Source organism: Sinocyclocheilus rhinocerous, unplaced genomic scaffold (genome assembly GCF_001515625.1).
Source record: "Sinocyclocheilus rhinocerous isolate Xijiao unplaced genomic scaffold, SAMN03320098_v1.1 scaffold566, whole genome shotgun sequence".
In the NCBI taxonomy this organism is placed as follows: Eukaryota; Metazoa; Chordata; class Actinopteri; order Cypriniformes; family Cyprinidae; genus Sinocyclocheilus; species Sinocyclocheilus rhinocerous.
Window position 1 is genome coordinate 182,502 of NW_015647044.1, and position 6,153 is coordinate 188,654.

Sequence of the window (6,153 nt, forward strand, 5' to 3'; positions counted from 1 at the left end):
CGTCAAATTAAGTGTTATAATGTGATTCCAGGCTTGTATAATTAAAAAAAAAGGCTTGCTAAAGAGAAAATGAAAACAAGGATAAGGATAAGTCTTTTCTCCGAAGTGCTATTTATTTTATTTTATTTTATTTTATTTTATTTTATTTTATTTTATTTTATTTTATTTTATTTTATTTTAAGCCTAGAGTCTGACACATTTTCTTTAAAAAAATTTAAAAAAAAGGATAAAATTGGTAATTTTTTTTATTTACTTTCGTTTTATTAGTTTTTTTATTTAAATTAGTTTTATTAGAAGCCTAGAATCTGACACTTTTCTTTTCTTTTCTTTTTTTCTTTTAATGGAATCCTAGAGTCTGACACATTTTCATCAGAAGATATCAAATGTTATTGTATAATTTTTTTTTATTAGAAATCTAGAGTCTGACACATTTTCTTTTAAAAAAATATATATAAAATTGGTTATTTTTTGTTTTTGTTTAATTTTTTTTCATTAAATTAATTTTATTTGAAGCCTAGAATCTGACACTTTTTCCTCAAAATATGTAAAAATAGAATTTATTTTATTTCAGGCCACATTTGTTTGTTACATCATAAAGAAAGTATTCAGTCTTATAGCTTTTTTTTTAAATCTGATTTTCAAACACTTTTTCTTAATTTTTCAAATGAAGTGTTATAATCTTGTGATTGATCTCAGAGCTAGTTGGTTGTGAATGTAGTGAAAATAATTCCAGACTTGATTGAGAAATGAGAAACAAGGCTTGTTAAAGAGAAAATGATGCTAACAAGGATAGGGATGTCTCTGCTCCACGCTGCCCTGCTGGAGGAATCACGCAGCTCCGAAACCGGAAAATATTAGCAGGAATCAATTAGCCTGCCATTATGGAGTAAAGTGGCCTTCAGTGGGTCGTGTAATTATGACCCCGAGCCAAGCCTCTTCTGAGCGTGCAGGACCCTTTACCTCATTCTGCTTAATCGTATTTATTTAAGAGAATCCATTCAGTGGTTTTAATTATGTGCTGTCGTTTACGAGAGAGATAAATAAATCATCATTTGTCTCGGTGAGACGTGGTCTTGTAGGATATTCCCGTGTGTGGTTTATAAGTGCAGTTTTGACTCTTTAGCCAAGTGTAAACTGAGAATAAATGGATAAAGCAATGTTATTTCAGGTTTAATTATTCGGCAGAAAAGAAATAAAGGAAATAATTAGGAATCTATAGAAAATTGAACTCATTTAGAACAGTATATTTGGACCTAAACCCCAAATATTAAACTTCAACACGTAACTTGTCCCACACTATTTACGGATATGAATGACTCTTCAAATCACACGGCTTGTTAAGCAGAGTTGGTATTTTTCTATGTGATCTGATTTAATTTGGCAAATTATTTTATTTTATTTTATTATTTTACTAAATGTGTTTTTATTTATTTATTTATTTTGTTTTATTTTATTTGATATTATTTATTTATCTATTTTATTTTAATTTAATAGAAGCCTACAGTCTGACACAATTTTTTTTTTTTACCAATTGTAAATTTTTGAAAAGAAATTGTGTCATATTCTAGGTTTCTAATAAAATAAAATAAAATAAAAACAAAATACTACCTTTTTTTCAAGAAAAGGTCTCAGACTCTTAGGTTTAATTTAATTTAGGAATTAAAAATTTATTTTTATTTTATTTTGTTTTGTTTTGTTTTATTTTATTATTTTACTAAATGTGTTTTTATTTATTTATTTTGTTTTATTTTATTTGATATTATTTATTTATCTATTTTGTTTTATTTTAATAGAAACCTACAGTCTGACACACTGTCTTCAGAACATGTAAAAATGTATTTTTTATTTTATTTATTTTAATAGAAGCCTACAGTCTGACACAATTTTTTTTTTACCAATTGTACACTTTTTAAAAGAAATTGTGTCATATTCTAGGTTTCTAATAAAATAAAATAAAATAAAAACAAAATACTACCTTTTTTTCAAGAAAAGGTCTCAGACTCTTAGGTTTAATTTAATTTAGGAATTAAAAATTTATTTTTATTTTATTTTGTTTTGTTTTGTTTTATTTTATTATTTTACTAAATGTGTTTTTATTTATTTATTTTGTTTTATTTTATTTGATATTATTTATTTATCTATTTTGTTTTATTTTAATAGCAACCTACAGTCTGACACACTGTCTTCAGAACATGTAAAATGTATTTTTTATTTTATTTTATTTTAATTTAATAGAAGCCTACAGTCTGACACAATTTTTTTTTACCAATTTTACAATTTTTAAAGAAAATGTGTCATTCTAGGTTTCTAATAAAATAAAATTAAATTTAAAAAATGAAATGAAAACAAAAAATTACCTTTTTTCAAGAAAATGTCTCAGACTCTAAAGTTTAATTTAATTTAGGAATTAAAAATGTATTTTTATTTTATTTTGTTTTGTTTTATTTTATTATTTTACTAAATGTGTTTTTATTTATTTATTTTGTTTTGTTTTATTTTATTTTATATTATTTATTTATCTATTTTGTTTTAATAGAAACCTACAGTCTGACACATTGTCTTCAGAACATGTAAAAATGTATATTTTATTTTAATTTAATAGAAGCCTACAGTCTAACACAATTTTTTTTTTTTACCAATTTTAAATTTTTTAAAGAAAATGTGTCATATTCTAGGTTTCTAATAAAATGAAATTAAATAAAAACAAATTAAATTCAAACAAAAAATTACCTTTTTTCAAGAAAATGTCTCAGACTCTAAAGTTTAATTTAATTTAGGAATTAAAATTTTTTGTTTGTTTGTTTTATTTTGTTTTATTTTATTATTTTACTAAATGTGTTTTTATATTTTATTTTTATTTTATTTTTATTTTGTGCTTATTATATGCTTGTTTTTATTCATTGCAGGATAATTTCACATGTCCAACCTGCAGTGTCTCCACACCTGAACCCATAGAAAATGACAGCGTTTGATTGGTGGGATGGATGCGTATCCGGTTTGTGCAGACGCTGTATGAAGAGCAGCTGTGCTCTCGTGGTTTGGTCTTTTGCTCTGTGTAACAATCAGCTGTCAATGATGAGGGATGACAGTCGAGCCCAAATGGCGGGATCCTGACGCCGTCACAGCGCTCCTGACAGATGCTACAGCCGTGTGTTTTCTGGGTGAAACCGCGTCAGCAGCAGCAGGAAGTCTCCGTTTGTGGCGAGCACGTGTGAAACTATAGACAGGATCAGGTTCTTGCCAGATCACCGCAGTCCGTTCTCTTACAGCACGCTTGACTTTTGATTTTATAGTGCTTGAAGCATTGCTCAATATGACCTCATGAATCCGCTACGGCTCTCCATAAAGGCTCTCACGCTTGTATGTTCAGATTATTTGTTTTCTTTCTCTTAACTTTTGATCCCGTGCCATTTGTATTCTTTCAAACGAGTGTATCGTATTGCGTTTGGCTCGGGGGGTTTCGCTCTGTGTCCGTCAGCTTTTGGTTTTAACAGACTGATGGTGGAGATTCATCCAGCCAAGTCAAATAAACACCCGCCAATGTGAACCCGGCGCTTGGCAGAGGGGAGCCTCGTCGTTTCGTGAACGGGGGATTTTTATGTTCCATTTTCACTTGACAGTCTAGACGTTTTATAACGTTGGGAGGAATTCTGTTGGCCTTGAGTTTCTGTCAAGACTCCCTTGTGCTCACAGTCTAGGTTTTTACTTCTAAAAGTGCTGTAAAACATGTGCTAAACTTGTGTGATGGGTGCGTTTGAGTCCTTATTCTCTGGTTTTTGGATATTGTGATACAAGTCAGAGTGTCTCAGTACCTTAGAAAGTTCAGATTAAAGATCCCATTGAAATGGGATCCTAAATATGGCGTTTATGAGTTGTTAACTGCAGGCAAACCGCGTTATGTTCTGCTTTGTGTTTTTCAGTAATCGAGTGAAATTACAGGAGGCGTATCAAATAAGAAACACCTGCTTTGTGGCGTTTTATTGGATTGCTTTTTAGTGCTTGTGCTCTAAAATAGATCAGACTTACAGTTTTCACCTGCTGGATGATAAAACAGATGAAGAAATCCCACAGACTTGCATAAAAACATACATTACCTTGGCAATAGTTTTTTTAAAAGGGTCACGTATGTGTTGTTATTTTATGTTAGGGTTAGGGTTTTTTATTTTTTTTATTTAACATTTTATTTTATGATTTATTTATGAATCACTCTTCAAACCACACACCTTGTTCATTACAGTTGTTCTGTTATTTTTCTATGCGATCTGACCTCATTTGTCTAATTATTTATTCGATTTTATTTCATTTTAATAGAAGCCCAGAGTCTAACACAATTTTTTTATAAGATATATAAAAAAAATATTTTATTTTATTTGTTGAGGAAAGTTATTTTGTTTTTATATGCAGTCTGACGTCATTTGGCAAATTATAAAAAATTGTATTATTTAATTTATTTTAATAGAAGCCTGAAGTCTGACACAATTTCTTCAGAAGGTATTATATATATATATATATTTATTTATTTTTTATTTATTTTTTTATATATATATAGAGAGAGAGAGAGATTTTTTTTTTTTTTGAGAAGAGTTGTTCTGTTATTTTTCCAAATGATTTGACATCATTTGGCAAATGTTTTAATTAATTTCTATATATTTTGATACATGATGCTAATCCGTGTTATCTGCGTAGCCTGTGAGATTTCCCCCATCTGAAGCCATACCAGCGTTTCAGGTTGGATGAAATATGTTTGTTAATGAAGCAGGATGTTTCTGTTGTTGCCTGTGAAACTCAGAAACACAGAATCTCGCATTCGGGCTCCTGCTGGGCCCCAGCCGTGAACTCTTGACCGCCAACAGCCTTTGCATTTGCATTTTGACTTAAGGAGGAGGTCAGAGTCACGTCCCCCTCCCAAAGCCTCCCGATGGCCATCCAGCCGGCCTCTTTCTCACCGCACTTTCAGACCGCAGCGGTCTGGGGTTAATGCACCGGTGCACAGCTTTGTCTCTGGATTAATGAAGTGTTTCCTTTCACTCCCAGACAATGCGGCTCATAATCAGCGTTCACGCGGTAGATGACCGTCCCACCACAACCTTAAAGTCTCAGAGTCTCGCTTCTTTTGCCCATGTGTCAGAACTAGTGAGGAAATTACTACATCTACCTCTGACTCGCTAACTGGATGTGACGTTAGATGAGAGACGAGAATGTCACTGATAATTAAAATGGAAGGAAGATCAAACCTGGCAGCAGGATCGTGTGCCGTTCTGAGCTGAACTGAGAAAAAGCCTTTTATATTCCACAGATCAGTCCCTGGATTTATACTGAGAGAGAAAACAAGACGTCGAATTGTATTTTAAATTTGAACTGTATATATAATTTTTATTGCATTACTAAATTAAAATAATAATAATAATAATGCATGTATTTTATATTTATATAATATACAAGTCTCAAAATAACATAGTAAAATAGTATTATAGTATATAGTTTTTATATAAAGATATTTATATAAATATCATTATTTATAATGCTAATACTACCACTAATAATATTGTTCTAGTATTTTATATAATGTAGTATTATAATATATAGTTTTTATATAAAGGTATTTATATAAATACCATTATTTATAATAATACTGCTACAAATAGTGATCATTATATTTTTTTGAATTTTATGTTATATAGAATAATAATAATAACAGTATTGTTGTATATAGTTTTTAAAATAAGGATATTCATATACATATCAAATACGTAAGTAATAATAATAATAATATGTATGTGTTTATGTATAGTTTTTATATAAAGATATTTATATAAATTATTTAAATAATACTACTACTAATCAACATATGCTAGTATTTTATATAATGTAGTGTTAATACACTATATATACATACTATATATAGTTTTTTTAATATAATGATATTTATATAAGTATCAAATATGTATATTCAAATGAAATGACAAAAAATAATAGTTCCTTTATGAAATGGGTAATTGTCTAATATCATATGGTGGAAGAGCACATTATTTCTCTAGAGAATGATTTAAGTGTGTGTTTATTTCCTTTTCTTTGTGTGTGTGTGTGTGTGTGTGTGTGTGAGAGAGTGTGAGAGTGTGTGTGTGTGTGTGTGTGTGTTTGTGTGTGAGAGTG

At 29.4% G+C, this 6,153-nt stretch overlaps 1 protein-coding gene across 1 annotated transcript in view; it reads left to right on the forward strand.

The window, feature by feature from the left end:
- Nucleotides 1–6,153, forward strand: part of pbx1b (pre-B-cell leukemia homeobox 1b) — an 84,080-nt gene that overhangs the window by 65,313 nt on the left and 12,614 nt on the right. The window lies entirely within an intron of this gene.